Source organism: Corvus moneduloides, chromosome 3, assembly GCF_009650955.1.
Source record: "Corvus moneduloides isolate bCorMon1 chromosome 3, bCorMon1.pri, whole genome shotgun sequence".
NCBI classification, from domain to species: Eukaryota; Metazoa; Chordata; class Aves; order Passeriformes; family Corvidae; genus Corvus; species Corvus moneduloides.
The window spans coordinates 65291503-65315786 of NC_045478.1; the positions used below are offsets into that span (position 1 = coordinate 65291503).

At 42.8% G+C, this 24284-nt stretch overlaps 1 protein-coding gene across 5 annotated transcripts in view; it reads left to right on the top strand.

The window, feature by feature from the left end:
• Positions 1–24284, top strand: part of HIVEP2 (HIVEP zinc finger 2) — a 104310-nt gene that overhangs the window by 42816 nt on the left and 37210 nt on the right. For 4 of the 5 annotated variants that reach the window (XM_032101986.1, XM_032101987.1, XM_032101988.1 and 1 more), the window contains one exon: positions 8708–8805. The exons of the other annotated variant lie outside the window; for it this stretch is intronic. The gene's annotated coding sequence lies outside the window, so the exon portion shown is untranslated. The remainder of the gene's footprint in view (positions 1–8707; positions 8806–24284) is intronic. 5 annotated transcript variants of the gene reach the window in all.

Below are 24284 nucleotides of genomic sequence, written 5' to 3' on the forward strand. Positions count from 1 at the left end.
TATCTGCAAAGGTAGATAAGGCTCCTTCTACTGGGGCGAAGGGCAGAGGCAGGCAAATGGTGCAGCCTGCTGCTGGGCATAAATTCCCCATGACTAGTTCCAGCCCTGCTCTTTGCAAGAGGCTTTTCCTTTCCCACTTGTCTGCAGTCGAGGAATGCTCCTGGGGATCTGTGCTCGGCTGGAAGTTGTCCCTGTTAGATTAATGTTGCTTGCTAAGACTAAAGGTAATTTAAAGGAAAAGAATAGGTTTCAGATGATGTTAGAGGCTGTCCTGTTACTTCAGTCCATCAGGGGAAGAGCCACATTCCTTATCAAAGTAGTGTGTTTATTATCCCCACTCTTTCCTCGTTCCCCCATGAGAGAAATGTAAATGAAGAGTCGAAATGCCCATTATTTTTCACTCTTCTTCCAGTAGATAAGAAAAGCTCCCAATTCCCTCCATGAAAAGGCTCAGTGAGGCTCATCAGCAATTCTGGATGTACAGAATTTCCTATGGTACCTTCTTACGTCATTTTTTTGTATTGACTCCTGCCTATGTGATCCCTGCAATTCATGGGTAGTATGTGTATATATACATATATATCTATATATCTATATATCTATATATCTGTGTCCACTCCAAGGATGTGTCCCGTGGCTTTTTTTAAAATTTGTTTTTGCTTAACTGATCTATGGATGAGTTAAAAAGACTAGTGCTTTACATGCATGAGTGACAGTTTGATTAACAGCTGAATTCTACCTTCTCCCAGCCTGATGAGTTCCAAAGGAAATCAAGGGAAGTTTTGAGCAACGTCCTCACTCTGTGAAAAACCCATATTCGAAAAGGTGCACACTACATACTCACTTTTGACTTGAGCACATGCTTTGCTTTGCTGAATTGACTTTACTGATTAGAGATGGAATTAAGCATATGCTTAAATGACTTGCTTAGCTGTGAATGAGGTTGCTAATTTCTCTGCTGGGGCTTTCCTCCCAAATCAGTGAGAGTAGGCTCAGGCTGCAGTGGCAGAGAGGTGATGTGGTTGTAATGGGAAGGATAAGCCGATTAAGTCTTATGCCCTTTGTATTGTAAAATGAGGTTTTGCTTTTTCATTACTGCCAGTTTCAAATTATAGTTGTGAGTTGTGGTCAAATGAATATAGTTTCATGGGACAAGTTAAGCAAATATTTTTGCTTCAGCTATAGGAATATATAGCTAAGACCACTTGTGTAGCTATGTCCAAGCTATCTGCTGTTGCACCGCCTTGTTTTTCAAACTGTTTCATTCTTGTGTTGGACACAAAAATCATTAGAAAACATTCACTGGCAGCATTTAATAGCATATATTTAGAACCTGAAATAAGGAAGCCAGACATTGGTGATGCACCATAATCTATTAGTAATTTGTTTAACACCACTCCTGCACACATGCATGAGAATAAAATAGAAGTTATTCAAATAAAATTGATTTTTCAAAATAATCTTCAAATTTATGATTATGTAGGGTTTTTTTTCTTTAAAACACCACCTAATTTTCTTTTTCTGAGAGTCAATGGTGATCGCAGAACACAAAAAATTGCAAACAAGGAGGGGTTCAAGTTAGCTGTGGAGCCAAAAGTGTGATTCAGTAGCTGAAAATATCTCTGCGCTTCATGCATCAAACTCAAACACTGTGCTTTGGCAACGCCCCCTGGATTAGAAGTGGAGTTTGAGGTCATTCCTCCTCCAGCCTGCCATGTATGGATAGGGCCCACGCTCATGACAAATTACTGACTTACTGAGCACACACCAAGAGCACAGTGACATCAGTGCAGAGGGATCTTGCCTGAGGACCTGAGAAGGACCAAAGACTTCACTGCTGCCTTTCTCTTGGTAGTCTTAAGGCATGGAGGGACTGGGAGGGAGGACGCTTTAAACAGTCTTTCTCTAGATGTGGCAGTAACAAGGGGTAGTGAGATAGAGCGCTTGTTTCCCTGTGAAGAGGTCACATGAGGTCCAGCAGAAGTGCTATAATAGTGTGTGCTCAGAGATGGTTTGGTGGCCTGTTCAGATTTTCAAGACAAATGATCAGCTGCCAGTGATGGTGTTACACTGGGACTGCCAACCTGCAGCAACAGTTGTGTAATCCTGTGCTGTACAAGCTGTCTCTGCAACCGTCCGAGACTGATCTCAGCTTATCTGGTCTAAATTCAGAGTGCCTTGAGTGAAGTCTATACTTTTAATTAACACCAGACTCACTGAGCTGTTAGTTTTATGTTATAGGGAACCTTGGCTTAGATTTTGCAGGTAACAACCAAAACTCTGCAAACAGACCCTAAATCCTTAGATTATTTTCCCTGCTGACAAATTTCTGTTGCTCACAGGCATCCCACTTCCCTCCTGGTATCCTGCATGGCTGACTAGTTGCCAGCTTTTCAGGGACAAGTTAGCTGTCACCTACTGCTGAGATTGTCCAGCACTACTCTGCTGTTACTCTGCCATGGGCTTGATCTTGCAATGGCCTTTCCATGGAGATGGAGATAGTTTTGACAGCTCAAGTAATTGCCATGGTCTAGTGGGATATCTTCCATATTGCAAGGTGCCTGCTTAGTGGCCTTAATGGCCACTTAGTGTCTCTGCCTCAATTTCTTCATTGTGCACCTTGCTGTATTGGTTTTCCCCAATACATGGGTGTCATAGCAGGGTAGTAATTTCAAAGAGAGAATGGAAGCCAAGGCCACTCCGTGTGGGAGGTTCCTCGTGATGATTTTGCCAAAGTCTGTTTGGATCCCATAGAGCATGAGCTTTACCTAGAATCCTATCTTGGGCTTGGCTGAGATCTGGTGTTTTCATTTTCCCTGCCCACTCTAGGAGGATCGCCAGATGTACTCCCATCTTCCTGCCAGCTGCCTGCACAAACAGCCCTCTTGGCAGCAGGAGGCTAGGCAAATGGGTTGAGCAATGTGTGTTTGAGGACACTGTGTCAATTGTCAGCTTGACCATTGTCTAAAAGCATCAAGCCTGGTTAGTGAGGGTGCTGGTCTCAGCTGGCAGTGTCTAAACCATTATTTGCAGTGAGGTTATGGACCTATACTTAGGGGGATGTACTCTTGCTAATTTAGCTCCTGGCTGAAGTGAAAAAAAGTAACCCAAAATCATAGTTCCAGTGGTGGCAGCAAAATAAGCTCCTGTGCAGATTGGGCTCTGAAGATAGAGGAGATAACGTAGAGAGGCTCCCAAGAAGAAATTATGTTCCTGGTTTTAATAAAGTGAATCACCTATGTGTAAAGTAAACAGAGTTCACAGGAGATGTTCCTTTTAGTTAAATTTTGTTTGTGTTGCAGAGCCTGAGAGACAATAAAACCACCTCCAGTAACGCACATGCATTAGTAAATAAGTCTATTTTTATTTATATAATATGTATACTATACACATATGGATTTATACATATATTTATGTATATAAACACATATGTACGCACATAAATTTATGCATGTACAAATTTGAACAAACTGAAATTCTACAAAGATTTCTTGGTGCTCTTTGCATTGAGATCTGCAACATGGTGTTAGCAGGATACCAAAATGAAGAAAAGCTGTCTATAAACCAAATTTAAATGGGCTATCACACACCTATTGAGAAAATCGTGGAAAACAAAAAAGCATATATACTGAAAAATAAAGCAGGCTTCAAATCTCTTGCTGTTTTAGTAATGAAGACAAAAATGTTTACAGCGTAGAGACATTTGATTCAAAAACTATATTATATACCTTTTACTTTGGAAGTAGTTCAAGATTTGATCCATTAATTTCATCAAACTGATTATAGAAAACATATTTCTGCAGTATCAGGAGCTGTCAGAATGACCTGGAATTAAGAGGGCAAAGGTAGAGTTGCTTTAAGTATTTTAATTCATCTGTTCAAAGATGATTTGTGTGAACACATTAAGAATACCAGTAAACTAATGGGAATAATTTTCTTCCACTTTTTCCAAATTCAATTGCATATGGTATGATTGCATTTGATCATGGCATGAACATCATTTCACAGATGATTGTCTTCTGGCATTGATTATATGAAGTCAATTTAAAGTATGACATTGCTTTTACCTTCCTCATGTCAGAATACTTTTTTGCTTCTAGTCTTAGCTGCCGTAGCTATCAAATTGTGTGTATAATAAATTGTGTTTTGTTTAGAGAGCGATAACTGTAAAATATTGCCCATTTGGAGAAAAAGTGCTGCGATTGAGATTGATGCCTGGAGCTTAATGCATCATAGCTGCAATCAAGCAAATTTTAGACTTCTTATTTCTCCCATTACAGACGATAATTCACAGAGTTCTATGGACCGTCTGTGTCTGAGAAGGAGAAAAGGAGTACAAAGAGAAAAATTGGAAAATTAAAAAATTAAAATATTAGAAAATCCACACGGACTGGCTTCACACTCTAACATATTACAGTACAAAAGCTTTTATGGTCAATTGATTGCATTAAGTAAGAAAACATCTATAAAGAGAGAACTCATGCAAGATGGTTTGGAGTGGGAGATATGCATATAGCCCCACTGTTCTGGGTTACCAGCCATGAATTCAAGTTGTTTGTTGATGCACTGCAGAAGTGTGCACATTTTTCTACCCATATTGCCTGGCTCTTCTTTAGTACAAATTATTCTGTATAATCCTGGAATCTTGCTGCAGTTTAAGGGTACCTTACAGACCTGGTCAAAGTGAGGCTTTAGGTAAATTCCCAAACCATGGTAAGTTACATACAGTCTGTGCTGGAATGCTATCTGCTGCCAGCCAGTTAAGGAGTAACACAGGCATGGCTTTATTTGCCCTTTGTACTCTTGAAGCAATTTCACCTGTTTACTGTACTATTTCAGAATCTTTGAATAATTAGCAGTAAAATATTATCCAGTTGCTTTCCTAAAATTTTAGTTTCTGATTAAAATACACATGAGATTTCTGACTTTTTTTGCTTTGGAAGGTGCACAGGAATTTCCCTGTCAACCCCCTACCCTCAACTGACCTTACAGTGTCACTTTAACAAATATATAAGAAGTAATATAAAGCAAAGTTTTTATTCTTGATCCATGAAATTAATTAATTCTTATGGTCAAATGATGCTGCTGTCTCTGTTACATTTCTGTTTCACCACTGAAGGTGTAGTTTTACGACTAGAAAATGATTACAGAGGTTGCCAAGGCTGCTAGCAGTGTTCCAAAAGCAGATGGTGTAAGAGTCATTATCAGAGCACTTCTGCCTGTGTTTCCAGGTCCCGTGTAAAAGGCTATTCCCTGAGAGTCTGAGATACAAAGTTCAAATTGAAAAAAACTCTTCCAAGCAGTGAGACATGCTGTGATTTTCATACTCTCATTTCCCTTCTGATGAGCTTGTCTGTTCATAGTCCCAATGGCTGGCAAACAACTGCAGAAGATTAGGAGAGTCATGACCAGGTATGACCAAATAGAATCACAGAATCATTCAGGTTGGAAGTCCAGCTGTTAAACCAGCACTGCCAAGTCCACAACCAGGCCTTGTCCCCAAGTGCCACATCTGCATGTCTTTTAGATGCTTCCAGGGATGGTGACTCAACCACTGCCCTGGGCACCCTGTTCAATGCTCAACAGCTCTTTCCATAAAGAAGTTTTTCCTAATATCCAATCTAAACCTCCTCTGATGCAACTTGAGGTCATTTCCGTTTCTCCAATCATTTGTTAGTTTTAAGAAGAGAGCTAGCAATTCTAGAAAAACCAGAAATATTAGAAAATGCTCAGCAGTGGTGGTTGCATTGCTATCTGTCTTTGGTGGGCAGGCACTGGAGGCATGCTCCTTTGCTGCTGCGAAGGAACAAAGGATTGCTCAAATTTTTACTGATGCAGTGATAAAAACAAATTAGAAGTTCCTGGTTTTACTATCAAAACAATAACTCTGGGAGCTTTAAGTAGGCAGCAAAATCCTGTTTGATGACACATGCATTGTCTGGGCTTGTTAGAGACTCTGCAGGTTGGCTGTTCCTTCAGACCACGTCCTGTTTGCTAGAACCAGTGCTGCTGTGAGATGTAGGTTAGTAAGGAGATGCACTAGTACTGCCAGGACAAAACCCTACTGTCTTTAACCAGGTCTCACTTTGGATAATATTTTGCCTCCTTGTAAGTAATGATGAAGCTTCTAAAAAATCAGAAACTGATCCAGCCTGCCCTGAATGGATCAGAGGCTAGAGTGTTCTTTGAGGCACCATGTTGAAGACAGTGAGATTACCAGAGCAAGAGGGAAGATATTGGATCCCATCAGTTTTGAGCTAAAATAAAGGAGAGGAAAATGGAATATAGTGTTCCTCGTGGATTCAATTTAAACACTCTCTATAAAGCTGGAGCAGCAGAAGTGTGATTTTGTTCCATAAATGATGTCTTTCACTTATGGCTTTATTCTCTTTTTATTAAAGTCTCCTCTGCTTCTGCCAGGGTGCTACAGAGAGGATTGAGTGCAAATGAGAATAAAGACTCTTGTCTTTAGGTTGCAGATTGGATAAACAAGTTCATGATGCATATTAATGAAAAATAACTGTGCAAGTGTAGCCATCACTAAAACCAGTTAGACCTATGGAAGCACAGAGCGATCTGCTTTAGGGCTGGAAGGTATCCATGCCACACCAGGGAGAGGATGCTACAATCCAGAGCACCCCTAGGTCCTACTGAAGGATGGGAGAATAAGGACTCACGCCTTCTTCATTGCTTTGCTTTGCTTTTTTCGCTGGGGCATTTTTCAGGTCAATTGTAAAATTAGCAATTGAAATGCTGGCCCTGCTGAATACAGAGTTTTGCCCTTGAGTAGAGCCATGCCAAGGTTTCACCAACAGATTAAAACCATATTGGGCCCTATCTGTTCAAAGGTTCAAAAGTGGTTCCTGGCTTCACACCCAGATCATTTCCTAGAAAGCTGTAGGTTGGTGTGATAAAGCGCCAGGGGCTGCAGCCAGAGCATATGTTATTTTATATACTCAGATGCTTGTATAGACTGCTGTTGACATTGCTGGTCAGTAACACATTATCATTTGCTATTTGTTTCTGTTGCTGGTAGCAAACACTGCAGGGAAAAAAAGCATAAGCATATCCGTTCTATTGCCAGCTGGTTCCAGGCCTGCTTTACCTTTTGGCTTTTGGCACCCTGTTTCCACCAGCTCACATTTGTGCTCTGCTAGCAGTGGAAGTGCCATGTGTCACCTACCCCACAGAGGACAGGCTTTCCCTCTGTAATGGGCAGTGTGGGCAGCCGTCGCACTCACTGGAAGCAGAGGGAAGCTTGCTGTTGGACTCAGGGTATGGTATGGTCAGGCCACGGGCACAAATCTGCAAGTTCGGTGTGCTAAGTTTGAGATTCTCCTGTCCAAGTTCTCTGGCATGCTCATCTGCCATGACTTGTGTAAACCCTTGAAGAGCACATACCTTCTTCTGCTGTGGTGACCTGATCACCTGAGATGGTAGTCAGCCAGGGCCCAGTGACCACAGCCAGGGCAAAAGAGCAGGAGAAAGGGCAACATGAGCTGCTCTTCTTGCTGGGACCCTGTGCACCCCTAGGGTGCTTCTTCCTGTGCAGGGCACATCCACCTGGGATGCTCACACTTGTTGCCTATCCCTGTCACATCACCTGGAATCTCATATGTGGGCATTCAAGGACGCAGCGAAGCCTGAAAGGAAGTGCCCTGAGCAAAATGCATGCTCTGGTTGTCTGTGTGTTCACACCAGTCTTCACAAAACCAGAACAGCCAGGCCCATTGGAGTATGTTGTCTCTAGGAGCTCACTGAAGGTTTGTTGCCTCAGTATTAACAAAGTGGGCGTTTTCAGTCAGCTCCACTGTGTACAAATTAGATGTGAGTCTCCAATTCCTGGTGCCTTGTCTGTATGCCCCAGTTAAGGGTATTTGATAACCCACTCCCTGCAGGTGTAAACAGGGCAGCCTGTGGCTGTCTAGCGTGTCTAACACATTAATGAACAAATCTCCTGGTGCTCTGTGCCTCGGATGCACATACACTCCTGCAACATGCCTACAGCAGGACTTTTGTATGCAGAGAGCACTTTCTTTGTGGTCTTTCCCAGAGTGCCATCACATGTAAAGAGAGATGTAAGGATTATGACTGTTTTTCACTGTGTAGGCTAATAACCTACTTTCTAAAACACACTAGCATCACATGGAAAAGGGAATTCCTAGAGATGATCTCACTTTTAAAGCACAGTGCTAAAATGGGAAAGAAGCAGGATGAAAGACATCATGTTGCTCTGGTTCAATAACAGGAAAGTATTTGCATTTAATTAAAAAATATGTACTCTTAAGTTAGGATTTGGGCATGATATTTTCAAAATTAGACAGAAATTAGGCAGAACACTTGGAATGACAAGGTATAAATGTAAAGAGACTACAAAGACACTTCATGCTTTGTGTTTAGGCTGCTTTTTGTATAAATCATGTTTGAAAATACATCATTGTATGTACCTAGTGGCCTTGTATGTCTGTTGTTTTCACTTTGGCATATATTAGTTGATGCGTATTCTAGGCCACAGCGAGTTGGAAACCACAGGAGAGCTACTGATTGCTGGTGCCACATTGCTCTGAAGGTAGCAAGAAGGACTGTGACTGAATCTCTGAAGTTCTTACGTGTATTGATGTAGCCAACACCATAATGTCAGTTAGGTTATAAAATCAAACAGCAGGCTGAATTGATCACAAATCTTGAATATTTGTTTTCCAAACAGGTGGAAGAGAGAGTCAACAGCCATATTTGCTGGAGTGGTGAACCAAATTGCTTTGACTGGAACCATTACTCACTTGCACCTTTGATGGCAGCAGCCAGGTAGGAGAGCGAAGGAAGGGCGTTTTTGTGTGAGCTGAGGGACGGGGTCTGAGAGCATAGTTTTTCATTCTCAAAAGGCTTCATGTGGAAGTCACCCACATTTATATTCTGATTAAGTGTCCTTTTGTTACAACTGAATGCCACTCTCGCTGAAATCAGAGACATTTCTCTTTTGGGGCAGGTTTTTATTCATTTGGAAGTGATGTTACTTTGTCCACATACTTGGTTTGCCACTTTCCCTTCTCTTACACAGTTCTTGTATCAAGTATCCAGGGAGCCCACTTCTTGAACTAAACAAGCAGAAAACTGTGCTTGTAAAAATATAAGAAGATATCATGGGTGAGGTTTTTATATCTGAAATGTCTGGGGATTTTTATTTACTTCGTCTTAAAATATAAGTTGGTGATTTCTGCTTGACAGTCTTTCCATTTCAAGTGCACCATGGACAATACTGTTCAAGGTTTAATTTTTCCTCTGGGTCTTGAACACTTGGGCACATTGAATCTGCAGTTATGAAAATGCTGATGTTGTTGTACGCAATAAAACCCAAGATAGCTTAAAGTTAGTGGATCCCCAACAGAGGTCTTACTGTGGCATCAGATAGTTCAGAAGACAATTTCTCTTGTCAAGAAAAGGTCAATTTTCAGCTACTGATTGCAGCTCCATGTTTATTTGGGTTGGTAGTCACAAGTTGGTCAGTTTTCACACTGACAGTCTCAAAAACGATGCCTGTGTGCAGTACACACAGTTACTTTTGTTGCTGTAGGAGACCTGAAGCACTGAGAAGCTCCTCTTCTCTCATCTTCTCTGTACAGGCACATCCTTGATGGTCAGAGAATTGTTAGCCCTTAGAATTTAATAAGACTAGCTTGAAAGAGTGAAAGGTTAAGAAACCTTTAAGAAACCTAAGGGTTTGATCTCTCTCACTGACTTTCTTTTTTTTTATTACTATTATCCAATATTTATTTTCAGCCATAGGAGCTAGGTATATAAGGAAGACACTGGAGATTCTCATGTGATATTATGAGCACAGGAGAAGGTGTTCAAAGAAAACACAGAACATATTTTGAGGTAGCCCCACCAGATTTTTCAGAATTATGTGTTAGACCTATATTTCAGAAACAGTCTTGGACCTATGTTTCATTCTATCTATGAATTCAGTGAAAGAAGGGGTTAAATTGAGAAGGACAATCCCTTGAACTTTGCACAACCCTGGAACTTATCCCAAATATTCTGCAGTCCAGGATGGTGCTATATAGGACATCTCTTCTTATGGATCCCTCTCGAGGTCCCTGCAATGGAAGTTGTGGATATCTGCGTTGTTCTCTTTCCCCTCTGCAGTCTCTGGGGCAACTGAGATGCTTCCGCGCAGCCTGGGATCAAAGCTGGGTGGGTGAGAGGGTGTGAACTGATGGCTGTCAGCAGGGCTGTTACCCCCGCCAGAGGTCCTGTGGAATTTCTGTTTAAAGTTCAGCAGGAAAATAAACTGTCCTCATGCACCCCTGAGCTCTGTTGCCAGTTTGGAAAGCATTAACAGCGTGTGAAATTTATAAGGAGCAGTAATGGAACACTGCTGCGGTATGGAAACCTGGCCATGTCCTGACTCACCAGGAAGGGTTTAAGTGGAAAACTGAGAACTTTGGTACACAAGAGTATGGCGGCCATCCTCTGAAATGGAGTTTTAGCATACATTTTTCAGGTTTTGTTAGCGTGTAACTCAACGGCACTTGTGTGCATTGGGCCCTTACTGCTGTGGCTCTTGTACACTGAGAACTCTCCACGATAATGTGTCAGCCGAGTAATGGCACACTTCACTTTTTGTTTGGAACAATTGAATTTTAGAGTAGTTGCTCTCAATTAACGTAGTTCTAACCAGTGTTATTGTAACTATGATGATATGTACCATTACCTTGTGTGCTAAGGATATTAAAGCAAGTGCTTAATACTGGTAGGGTAGTAAATATGCTGTGCGAGCTGGTAAAAGGCTCCCATTAAGAAATGGAACCCTATTACTGCCCACTTTACAGGTGAAAGCTTGCGGTCTGATTCCACCACTAGGAATGGTGTGGCACATTTCCTCCAAGGACCAGAGCATGCAATACTGCCAAACTAGCAGTCCCAGCCGTCCTTCAGGGAATGTTTCCTGCAGCTGAGCAAGATTGCACAAGCTGTGGTGTGGAGGACTAGCTGTTTTATTCTGTCTGAGAATCCTTTGAAGATACTGGTCCTGGTTCTCTACTGCCTGAAACCTTTTGCTATTTATACCTGGGTAAAGTGAATGCCGAGCGAGCATAAAATGCCACTACTGTAGTGCTAAAGGAGCTGTTACCCACTTTGCCCAAATATAAATGGCTATGCAAAGGGTGAAGCAAGTTCAAGGTCTCTGATTTTGCTGTGACATTGCCCCTAGATCCTGCTGCTCATTGCTGACAGTGTGAATAGAAGGAGGGTGAATCTTCCTGTAGGTTTGAGCTCAAGATGTGCAAACTCGGGGAAGTGAGAGCACTTGCTTCTGGTCCCGCTAGTAGCCAGAGAGAGGCAAACCACGTTTCTTCTTTCACGTCCCGGAGGCGGCCGAGCAGGGTGGCTGGACAGCAGATCCATTCGTCAGTTCCCTGACAGCCCGTGGCGGGGCGGGGGGGTGGCGGAATGAGACACGAGAACGTCCAGAGGAGGCAGAAATGGGCACTACGCTCTGCAGCCTCACAGCTGCCGGGCACGAAGGGCCGCGCTGGCGGGGCAGCGGGCGCGGCGGCTCCGGCGCTGCGGCGGCTCCGGCGGGGGCGGGCGGGATGGGGAAGGAAAAGCCCGCGCCTGGCGCAGCTGCCGCCTGCCAGCCCTCGTCCCCTCGGGCAGCTCCGGCACCCTTCTGCTGGCGGCGGGCTGCGCCTGCGGGGAGGCGCAGTTTGTCTTGTTTATTTCAGTGTCCCCACTCCCCCCCCCAAAAAAAACAAAACCAGCCCCGAAAGCCATAAAAATCAGCGCTTGTTTAATGAAATCTAGCAACTTCATTTTCCCCCACGCAGAATATGTGGCCCGTGCAGCCGCAGATGGCAGTGCACTGACATCCCGCCTATTGGAAGGACACGGTCCTTGAAATCCTCTGGCACCGCGAGCTACTGCTTTCAAACTAGAGCAGAGACAGATAAGGATATCGTGAAGGAGAAATTTGGCGTTGTGTATTATAAGACCAAATCCTCAAAAGACCTGCGTACTTTTGGCAGTATTTCATATCTTGTAAATAGAACCCATATATATTCATGCATATTTTAAGCAGAATATAGTGTACTGCAATTTCTGCCATCTAAGCAGATATCTTGGTAGAGTAATTTAAAAACAGAGCTGTTTTTTTTCATAGCCAGCACTGCACCGATTAAATAACAAGGCCACCATCCTGTGTTAGGCATCCTGGCCCAAGGGCTCCCAGGTGTCCATATACCTGCTGAAGGCAGTGCAGGAGTTCAGGAGTTGACCCAGCACGGGGTGAGGGCATCACTGGCTGGCTCTCTCTGAGCAGAGCTGTGTGGGGATGGTGTGCTGCAATGCACACTGCTGTGCAAGAGACACTTCTAAAAAGCAAGACATGCAAATAGTCTTGGAATACGGGCAGCAGGAAGGATTCTTTATAATACCTGGATAAACCACTATATGTTTCATTTCTTTATAATTCTGCAAGTAACCTGCTTTTTGCTGGGGGTAGGGGGTCATAACAGCACGAACACTGAACCACTGAACCCCTCATTTGATGGCATTAATTTTACGTAACTTCCAAGACATGTATATACCGATTTGCATCTGTATTTCCCTCTGTCTAAAAATATCTTAAGGTTATAGATTCAAGGCTTACAGCTTCAATTAAGACATGAGTGAACAATTGCAATTTTAAATCTGCCAGTGACATATATGCAGAATTATTGTTACATACCATGCTGTAGTAACCCTGAATTATTTCAAAATATAAGCAAGACACTATACTACGTCAGTCTTTAAAAGCAATCCTATGAACCTTGCTGTGTTCTTATCAAAATTTGAAGAATTTGCATTTTTGAAAAATTACAGTCCAGTGCCCTGTGCAAATCTGTGTGAGTGGAGTCTCTTGCTCACTGACACTTCGCTAAAAAGTTCTGAGACTGCAAAGTTTCAGCCAGTTGGGAAGCTCAGATCCACACTAGCAGTTACTTCCAGATGGCTGCACTTTGATTTGGTACTAAGCCTTCTAGCATCTCAGCCTTTGCATGTTTGGGATGGTGATGTGTACTGTTCCACTTGTTTTTGCCAGAAAATGTACAGGGCATTGTATGATAAGTTTTGACACATGGTATAGCTCAAAGAAGAGGTGAGAAAGAGAGTGTGGGGAGAGAGAAGGGACAAGGAAAAGACAAGGAGAGGAAAAGAAAGGAGTAAGAAAATGCAGCAAGAGAAGTTTATGTCAGTGTAATGAATTCAGCCTGACTGGCAAATACAATCTGACTGCAAGTTGTGAATTTCATTGAATTTGATCCAAGTAAGACACAGCTGAGCAATCTGCAGGAAGCAATCTTTTCCTAGAAGTATTCAGCTCCAAACTATACAAATTCTTCCACTGGTCATAAAATGTCTGTCTGCTACTGAACCTGTGCAATCAGGTATTTTTGAAGAGAAAGTATTGTACTGAAACAGTCAACTAAAGAATAACAAAAAAATTCACTAAATGTAGAGTTTTGAAAGAAGAAAACCTATATAATTTGAAGTTGGCCAATGAAGCCCTAGTGATAAGGACAGTTAATCATTCTGGTGCAGCTGTTTCCTGACATTTCTGCAAAATGTTGTGGAAAAATTAATGAAGGTTCGTTCAGTAGTGGTTTCAAGCTTGGCTAGTGGAAAATATGACAGTATTTCCATCGTCAATTAAGAACAAGCCAGGCCTTTTTTTTTCCGTAGGGGAAGTGGTATGCAGTTTGTACTGCACAGGAAACTGTAGACTTGAGAGCAGCTGTGTGATAGTAACAGGTATGCAGAGAATATGGAGAAGGGCCCAGGCCCTCTTCCCTTATCACATGTGCTTCAGTGTAGTAGAAGTAGCTCTGTTATATACTGGAAATACAGGATACTTACACTATCTACCATGTGGGGTATTCCTTTGAGTGTCTGGCTCTGAAAATAAATGCCCTTCTTGTCACTTCAGTCACAAAGCTTGCATTAATAAGGTTTTTATTGCAATTTTATTACCGTGATGTCAGAAAAGACTAATTCCTTCAGGTGGAGAGACAGAAGATTTTTTTGCTCATCTCTGAAATTCAAGTTACTTGCAATTTGACCTCAGCATGTCTGGTTGTCGCAGCCGTGCAGCATGCCTTGGTGAGCACATCTGGTTGCTGTGCTGCCTGGGTGTGGAGCAGCAGTAGAGCTAGAGGGGAACTCACTGGCCTCGTGTGCAGTACAGACAGGGGCTGTGTGTTTGAACTCAGTGTCATGCGTGTGTATGTGGTGTTGCAGATAGCCAAGAAGTGTGTGGAAACGCGAGCATTGCCAGGGGGTGCATTCCTGTTGCGGAGCAGCATAGCTGAAGGTCACCGTAGCAGCTGAGCAGTGGCTGTTGCCCACTCCTTCACCTTGTAGCCTGCAGCCCCTGGCAGGCAGCCAGCTGCTGACAGCCGCCTCCAATGGCACCTTGGGGCTCCTGATCCTGCCAAAGCTCCACTGTGCGTGAGCTCCTCCGGCCCAACTCAGTTGGGGGTATGCTGGATCCTCTCTGCACTTGAATAGGCTGTATGGGACAGAAGGTAGTTGGGAAAGAGACAGTTTCACTCTTGAGAATAAATTGTGAAGACCAGTCCTATACAGTCAGTAGAATTAACTTTTTTACTCAAAGGGTTCTAAATTTTATTTCGTGTTAAAAATGCATTAGTGTGAAATGTCCAGGTCTGGTACAGAAACATTGTAAATCACTGCAAATGTTTAGGTAAATGATTTAGGTGCTCAGTACCTTTCTAGTACCTTTCTGGACTGCGAGGTTTTGTACAAGCCTGCTTCCTGTAATAGCTTTTTCTTCCTCTGACTTTCTGAGATACTTTGAGCCCTACCATAAATACGATTACTAGCCTGTTTACACAGTATGATGATTCATGCTGAAGTGGTAGATAGAAGATGCACTATAATGAATGGTGTATGCTTTCCTAATATTGCTCTGTAAAGGAGACATTTACTCAATGCTCCTCCTGCAAATTTAGAAGACCCTTAGCAAACTCACTAAAAATGTTTGTCTTGTTCTCTGTAATGGTGTAGTTCTTACTGACAGGTTTAAGCCAGTGTAAAACAATTAATAATGATAGAGTTATATCCATTCACATAAGCACATAAAAGTCAGCCCCAAGTTTTCTCTCCCTGATGCAGTCCACTGTGAGAAGCTTCATTTAAGATTCTCCCGAGCCTGCAATCCCTAGTGCAGGTAAACCTGTTGCTGGAGTCAGTGACAGCTTTACCAGTATCAGAGTTATCAGAGCATTAGAGACAGCTCATATAAGAGCCTCTAGTTAGTCTTGATTTGGGACATTAAAAGATGAATCCTTCAAGCACCCCACCTGTAACCACGTGCATGCTGCCACTGCAGCCAGTATACTTCATGCCTGCAGTGAGATTGCTGTGTGCTGCAGGGCGTGCTTGGGAGTAAGGGAAAGATGAGGGCTTTGCTTTTGTAGTTTATCTGATGTGGGAAATCTGAGGGTGCTGGGTCAAACATGAGCTGCTTTTAAACTTCTCAGCATGAGGGCTGTGCCTACAGCTGCTTAGGAATTTCCCATAAAAACAATTTGTCAATTGAAAGCGGAATTTCCACAAGAACAAGTTTTCCACTGGAAAATTTCCATATTGCTATTTTTACTTTTTTGTTTTCCCATGGAAATCTCCGAATGAAATACTTCCCTTTAAGTCACTTTACTCCATGAAGAAGACCTTTGATTAGCTGATCTGAGCTAAAATGGTTTCAGCTGCCATTAAGTTGCATCTGCCTATTATGTCTCTCATCTCATGATGAATGGCAGTACAAGAATTTTATGCTTAAGAAGTTCCTGTGGGCAGATCACCTTGACAGTCTTCATGTCCCACACTGTGTTGTAGTTACTTGTGTGAAAAAGATTACTAACTACTGAAAAAGCAATGTCAAAGTGAAACAGGTTCTACAATAGAGACAATACAAACCCTGGGGAACCAGAGAAGCCTTGTCCATTTGTGAGCTTATATATTTGCTGTTTAAACTCAGTTTCCCAAAATTTTGTGTATATTATACAGGTTATTTAAGATGTCTGTGGGGGTTGTAAAACTGTTGGACTCCATTTGAGATTAATGGGGAATAAAAAGTATGTTAAAGTCATTGTAAAATTGACTAAGATTACACAATCAAGGTGAAGGACTTCCACTCATCTTGTTTTAATGCCTGGCCTGACAGCCCCTACCGAGGGGAGCTGGGTAATAGCTGAGACATTACTGTGGGTGACTGGACACCTGGTGCTGAGCATATGGGAGGGGAGAGGAATGCTGCTGACACCAAGGTGTTCATCGTATCACACAGTGACCTCTCATGGATGAACATTAACTTTTACTTTTTAAACCAACTGTTTGAATAATACCAATATTTGTAGTAGGTTCTGAGTTCTCCTTATGGTACTGTGCCTCCAGACTTCTATCAATCTTTTTCTCTGTCTTGCTATCTCTCATCAGTTCTTCTTGCTGTTCTCGTTGACACATGGAGCAAGTTCTAGTCACAGCACTAAAACTTTGGTTATATTGCACGGTGACCAGCTGGCAGTTTTGGTGGTCATGACTGATGGCACGCACAGAGTACTAGCCCTTGTTGTCCCTGAGGGAAATTTCCCTCAGGAGGAAATGGGCTGTACCAGAAAGTGGGCTGTGTGACAGCTGCTGCACCAGAGGAAGCTCACTATCAACGTGAGGCTGAAGGCAGGTGCAGGTTTTTTCACCGGGTGCACACAGGAAGCAGCATGGCCAGTGTCTGACTTTCCTTCAGGCAGCTTCCCCTGGGCTTCTCAGAAAGGCACGGGAGTTGTGGTTAAATATTACAATCTAACCTTTTACTTGCTTACAGACTGACCAGGAGCTAAGTAACTTTATGCCATTAGCTCCATTTTAGATGTCTCTTCCACTGGATGAAGGGCAGTTGACTCTCAATCATATCTTGCAAACAAATGACTCAGAGTGAAAATCCTGGGCTACCTTTACCTACAGCAGAGCATGGTGCCAGCACATCTGATGCATCCTCCTCTGTCCCTTGTTCTACCCCTCTCACAGGATTCTTTTGAGTTCCCATTCCCCCTTACTCTGTCACTGGTTTGTTCTGACCCTCATAATTTTCACTGGGTAGCCTGAATTAGATTTCTGAATGCTTGATCTGAACCTTCTTCCTTCTGGGAGGATAGGACTGACAGCTTGTGGAGAACTTGCTTGACCCTATGAAATCAGGAAGGATTTTTTAGAGCTGCCTTAGTCATTAATCCTGCCAGCATCCCCATTCTTACCAGATGGTGCTGGGGACCCTCCCAGCCCCAAACCCTTCTGCTTCCCCACTGCTTAGCCGCCCCAGTGGTGCTGAAGACAAAGGTAACAGATCTGAGTAGAAAGAAGAAGGGACACATAAGGACTGGCCATTAATTCTTTATTTAAATATGTCAACAGTTGTGTTTAGGTGATACTGACTTAAGTCGCTGGCATTCAAGGAAACACCTAAAAGGCCTTCTGTGCTAATAGCAAAGACTTAATTGTACCAAAAAGCTGAACACAGTTTCAAAGATAACACAATGTATCTCCACTGTTTCCTCCTGTGTGTTGTTCATTGGGAAAAACAGTAAAGCCCACTTCACTTGTAGTCCCCTATGCTAAAATGGAAGGTTTTCTTCAAGTATAATTGGAACTGGAGTTCTCATTCACATGTTAGAATTTGAAGACTAACTGGAGGAATGATCACAGCAATTATTCACACTGTTTGGCAAGAAAAAAACGATTGACAAAACCTACATTGGTGACAATCAGTTGTATTTCATGGCTGCATTGCAAAGACCTTGGTTCTAAATATAAGATAGGCAGAAGTTGTTCTGTTTAGTGTGTCCTAAAATTATCCAGCACAGAAATACTTTAAGGAAGTGTAAAAATGAATTCTCAATTTCTCAAAAGGCAGCTTAAAGGGGAAGGCATGCTGATGTGGAAGTATTGAATAAATGCCATCTCAGTAACAATTTTACCAAATGTAGGGAAGAGTCATACACGTCACGTCCTTGTTATAAGATTCATGGAGAAAATACTCCCACTCAGATAGAAATTCACTGTAAACAGCTCTCTTGCTGTTAGAGTTGATGTACTTTTGAAGATGCAGTGGCTCTTAGAAGGAAAAGAGCATGTTGTGCAATAATGTGACCTTATGTTGCATAGACACTTCCAGTTTTGGAATGTGAAATGTCTGAAACTGGGAGTGGGCGGACAAGAGGTGGAGCCAGTCAGGAGCCTGGGTGGCTGCGTTTCTGAGAAACTCTCTTCTGCTGGTGAGTGCTGCTAATTCGCCAAGCGCACGGCTAAAGCCCTGAATAGTGCTAAGCTGAACCACTAAACAATATCAAGTTTCAAATGGACATGGAGCTATAGGGTGATATTTTGGAAGTTAATTGTATAAAATCTAGTTGAAAACAAGGCTGAATTCTTTCAGACCCGAAACCACAGGCTCCCAGAATGCGTCAGAGACTCTTGATGCTGCAGCGAGGTCAGCTTCCCTCCTCCCCTACCTGTGAGTCAGGACAATTCTATTATAGGAAGCTTTTGTTGGAGGCTCTTGATAGAGAGGTAGACAACATGCAGATGGTGAGGACACAGTGGGACAGAGTTTGGATCCTGTGCCTGCATAAATGGTCACCAACAGGCGACCAACAGGTCAGAAGACCATTTTTTCTGGAGAATGGTGGGATACTAAGGGAAGAATAGTATTTGAGCAAGAGGTAGGTTCAACTGATTTCACCTTCTGTCTAGTTAAAACTTGGATTCAGAGTCCACTCAAGCTGGCACTGTATTGATTTCTCAAGGGGAACAAAGGGTAAGTCTCTCGTGGGCTTAATGCCCTCAGTGCTTGTCCACAGTTTCTTCCATATCTACTTTTGGTGAAAATCACAGAAAAATAATTTTAGAGCAACTCAGTTCACTGTAGAGAGAAAAAGAAAACCAAGGAGGAAACAGAATGTATTCAACAGGTGGGAATTTCAGAGGTGTTATCTTGATTTTCAGTCAAGGCAGGCACTTTTTAAAATAGAAACTTCCTGTGGGGTAGTCATCCACTTACTCTTTCCTTTTCTGTGAATCCAGACCTGCTCATGGGTGGATCAACACTACTGGGACTTAAAAATATCTGCGAGCAATGCTGCCCCATTTATATTAGCGTGCCTATAACTTTCTCCTTGTCGTTTATTATTGCTGTTATTACCTGGACTGCTCTAGCTGAGTGTTATCATGGATGAAATTCCTGTAACAAGCAGCATTTTGACAACTTGGAGCTGTGGTTTTAGATGTGCTCTCCTTTTAATGCTGGCAGATGCTCTGTGCTTCCTGGACTCACTGCTACTGGAGAAGAGGTATCTTACAGCAGTCTGTGATTAAAAAGATACCTCTAGAAATAATTTACTCTATTAGGACTTTTATTATTTCTATGTGAGATTTCTAGCAGCAGGTAAGAGATCCGGGAAACCAGCTGTAGTTACTTAATTCATGACCTGTGAGAAAAGAAGGTTTTGGTTTCCACTCCGGATGAGCACCTTGAGTGAAAAGCAGAGCATGCAAAGGGCTGACCTACCTGAGCCCTCAGCACAATGGGTAGTTCTGCATTTGAGTGATTTTCCTGAGAGCACCCCATGTGGAGTTTTCCACTTTATTTAAGGCTTATGTTGTACTGGTTTGATCCACTTTCCATTTCACTGGTGGAATATTTCTATTAACTTTCTCACAAGCTGATTCAGACTGCATAAAAAGGGGAAAAAAGAAAAGATTCAGATTTGAATCCATGGGTGGTGCATTTTATGAGCAACTTCATCAATGCTTTGTTCCTAGAGGTGTAAACAACCTTTTCTTTAAAAAATGAAGAAAAACTGGATGCACTTCTGGTGTCCCTCTGACTGCCAAGCGTTCATTAGTAAACAGTCAGGCAAATGGACCTCCTTATGCAGATATGTCTGAGCCCATATGTAGACGTATTCACATGTGGAATTCGAGTTGGAGAAAATAATGTGTTCTCAATAGACTTGCTGAGGCAGTTATCTGCCTGAGATTACATTTGTGTTTTCCATTCAGAAAGTTTTAAGTCTAAAGATGGTTGTGATGGAAAAAGAACTACCTAAAGCATAAAGCAAGGCTGTAGTTTATCTGAGCTTTATGATGAGGAGGGGGTGGACAGACAAACCGAAGCAGAGCAGTGTGGTCTCCCAAAAGGGGTGTAGAACTGCCCCAGGCAGAGGATGCTCCTGGACATTTTGACAGCACTAACTGCCACATTCCCCTTTTAGTGTGATTCAGCGAATTACTTCCCTGGTGGATAAGATGGAAGTATGCTTCCTCTGCCATCTGCCTGGTTGCCTGCTGTCCAAACCTGCTCTGACCAGTCAGCAGGAAATTTGGGTGCTTTTGACCTCCACTGGCCTTTTCCTGGCCTTCCTCTGCCCTTTGCTCTTTCTGGCAAGGTCCTGTTGCAGTCAGACTGCAGGATAGCTGCCTAAGTGCCAACATCTTCCAGCTGTCATGTGAAACTGCAATTTGGTTCACATCAGTTCTGTTCTTTCTCTAAGCAGTTTATACAAAATATAAAAGTTCATATCCTATCTTATGATTAGATTTGACATCCTTGAACAGATCAAGGAGAAAAATGAATTGCTACCCTGAAGAAAGTTGTGAAGAAAAATATCAGAGTGATGGCTTTTTGCTTTTAAGTTTTACTGATCAGAAATCAGAGGCTGAATTTTGGATCAAACATCCATAGCGATTTTACAATCAAATACTCCCAGCTTGTGAAGATGCAAACAGCAGCTACTCCAGCTTGCTCTAATGAACCAGCAGCTCTTTGTTGATGCTAGCAAAGCAATTAGGCTCCCTGTTACACAGTTGCATCTGAGCAATTTGGTTTATTTTACTCAAGCAGACCTCACCAATCCACAATTAAAATGGCATTTTTATCTCACACTTAGGGGTTGAGAAAAAGCTTTTGAAGGTCTTCATTCCTCTAATGAGCTTGGGAGAGGAACAAAATCAAGCATCGTTTTTTTGTGGCAGGAGTTGGGTTGTGACTGAGACAGTTGGCTACTTCATTATAGCAAACACGTAGGTGGCCTTTCTCAAGTTTTGAGATCCGAGAGAGAAGCTCTGACTTGACTGACATCTTTGAGGGGAGTGGAGTCAATCCTTTGCAGAAGGAGGGTCAGGTCTGCTGTGCCATATGCAGCACGTGCTGACAGTGAGCCCTTTCCTCTCAGCTGCTTTGAAGTTACAGTCTCTATCTTTCTGGCAGGATCAGATCCAAGAGGTGAGATGGCCCTGAGTTTGGGCAACTTAAAATGTCTGTAATTTTTTGCACCTGTTTGATTGTAGTGTTTACAGCTCATTTTTACCCTGGCTTTCTTTTCAGTGTAACAGTTACCAGCAGACTTTCTTGCTGGTACTGGTTCCACTCTGAAGGAAAGGCTGGACGTAATTTGGAGGATCGTTAGGGTGAGATCAGCTCTTGAAACCCGAGTCAAGTTAATGATGAAACCTGAGTTTTGTTAATAATACATTGTAATTATTACTGCCAGCAGGGCAGATACCTTGTATTTCTCATCTTCTTAGCTTGAGGGTCCTAGTTCCAGTGGTCTTGTTCAACTTGTTGTCTGTTCCACCCCTTGCTTGTGTCTACAAAAGGAAGATTCCTGATCTCTACCACCAGATTTCCACTTGAGCTTTCCCAGGTAGAGCAGTGTCTCCGCAGATGTTGGTGCGTTACACAAGCTGGGGTGCAGAGGGGCCGAGAGGAGGATACATGATCAACAGATGAAGCAGCAGAACGTTAATAATAAAAGACACCTAATTGGAGTTGCCCTTTTGCCCAGCAATGAGGACATATGTCAGTGCACAGCAGGTACCGGACCCGTGGCAACCTGCTCCCACCTCCTACAGGTCTTCCTGAGGACAAAATTGCATTATGAGCTGAGCCGCTTGCCTGCTGCAATTGCCACTAAAGCATTAATCCTAACCTTTTGTAGACTGCATCCATGCTTGCACCTCAGAGACGCTGGGCCAGATTGGAGAGGTGACATAAATCACGGTGTGCCTTATGAGTTGGTGAGTGGGAGGGGAGTGCACACTGGGGAAAATAACACCACGCAGGGGCGGGAGGGAGAAGGCTGTGGCAGGAAAAGCAGCCTGCGGCAGGATGTAGGAAGATGTGAGATAGTGCAGACTCTCTTTACTTAATGCTGTATTTTCTTACTGCTTCCTGTAGCTCTCCCCTGTAGCAGCCTCCCCTGCTGTCCTGTGCTGGTGCCCGCTGCCTCCATTTGCCCATGGTGGGGTGAGGTGCTTTAACCAACTGTAGGCTTTCATTTTGTGGGAAATGCTGTTGGGAAACTGTTGTCCCATCTGAGGTGCAGGACACCACTACATCTGGCCTCCCACCCCATCTGTGCCATGTGTTTGTGAAGGCATGAGTTAGGGACTTATTTTAGGACAAGATGAAATGGCCTTAAGTTGCACCAGGGAAGATTTAGTTTGGGTATTAGGAAAACTTTCTTCATAGAGAGGTTAGTCAGGCAGTGCAACAGGCTGCTCAGGGAAGTGGTGGAGTCACCATCCCTGGAGGTATGTAAAAGTCTTGTAGATGTGGCACTCTGGGACATGATTTAGTGGTGGACTTGGCAGTGTTAAGTGAATGGCTGGGCTCAATGATATTTTCCAATCTAAATGATTCCATGATTCTACATTTGAGACAATAAGGTTCCAACACCCATAATTTAAACACTGGCCAAAGGAGAAAGCCTATGGCAGGAACTTACCAAAAAAGAAGACTTCATTCCGTGATTTTAAGATTTCAGTCTGTTCTACAGAATTTTGGAAAATACTGGAATTTTGGAATGTAATAGTAAGTGTTATATTTTCTTAAGTGTACAGTGAAAATAATTTTTCATTTTTCTAATGCACTTTTCTGCAGTTTTCTTAGTTTAAACTTCTCCTTTGTACATCTTTCTTTAAGTAGGTGCAATCTTAAAAAGATAGGTAATGTATTACTGTTGCTTAAACAGAATTTCTGCTCCAAATCTCAGTGGGGGGATAGGCTGAGGTTGTGATCGCTATGCTTTTAACTTTATAACTTAAGATCCCCAAGGTGGTTGAGGCTATGTGGTCCTGTCTCCTATTAACTTTATGGAAATGTACTGCCAGAATATGGTCTTCGGTATTTAAGCCTACTAATAATTATTTTGACATCCATATTTCCTCTAATATAATAACATTTATTCTTCATTTCAGATGAAAATTAAATTGTCTGAAGAATAGTATCATCAACTGATTTGTCTTGCATCGTCATGTTTATCTATTCTAGTAAAAAAATCAGTGATTATTAAATTTACCACTAAGGCACAGAATGAAAAGACAAAACCATGATGCTGCACAAAGAGTACTCTTGCATCAATGGGAATTAATCACAGCATATCAAGAAAAGAACATGGTCTCAATTTCCCCCTGGAGTTAATGTTAAAAATTTAATCCTATTAACTTCAATTACTTTTTGTTTAATGTTAAAATCAGAGGAAAATAAAAATTGTAATGTCAGAATAATCATTTGGATTGAATCTTGCATGTGAAGTTGGCAATATGTTACAGTGGGCGTTTTTCCCTGTTGTAAATGAGAGAAAAGTAAAAACCTGTGTGTTTTTGTTTAGCCCTGGCCCCAGCAGAAATGATGAGCAGTATTTGGAGCCGCACAGGAAGGCTGCATAATGATGAAACAAACCCCTCTTGTGTGCGTCAGCCAATCGAGTCATGATATCAAATAGAAAAAGCGAAATTGTGGGAGAGACCATTTCCTAGCACAGCACTAGACAGCAGGGCACTAGACAGCACTAGGAATTTGGCATGAGTGTTGCTTCCAGTAGTGGTATTGCAGCCACAGGCTTTAAATAGTTGCAGATGTTCTGAAGGGGGTTGTGGGGACCGTCCCCGCCTTCCCTTTGGGAAGCAAGAAGCGAAGCACATGGCCTGCAGGAGCACAGAGTTGCCCTGGAAGGAGACTTGGCTGAACGTATCTGAGCACCTCAGCTGAGCACAGCTGTGGCTTGTTCTGTTGCAGTCAAACCCACGGGAGGCTCAGCGCTCCTGTCAGGATGAGCAGTGGGATGGTCCGTGTGGCAGCCCAGCCAAGCCTGGCCAGCACCGGCAGTAGGCCAAGCCCTCCTGTTCTTGCCCAAGGGGTGACTCTTTGGCTGCAGCCTGAAATG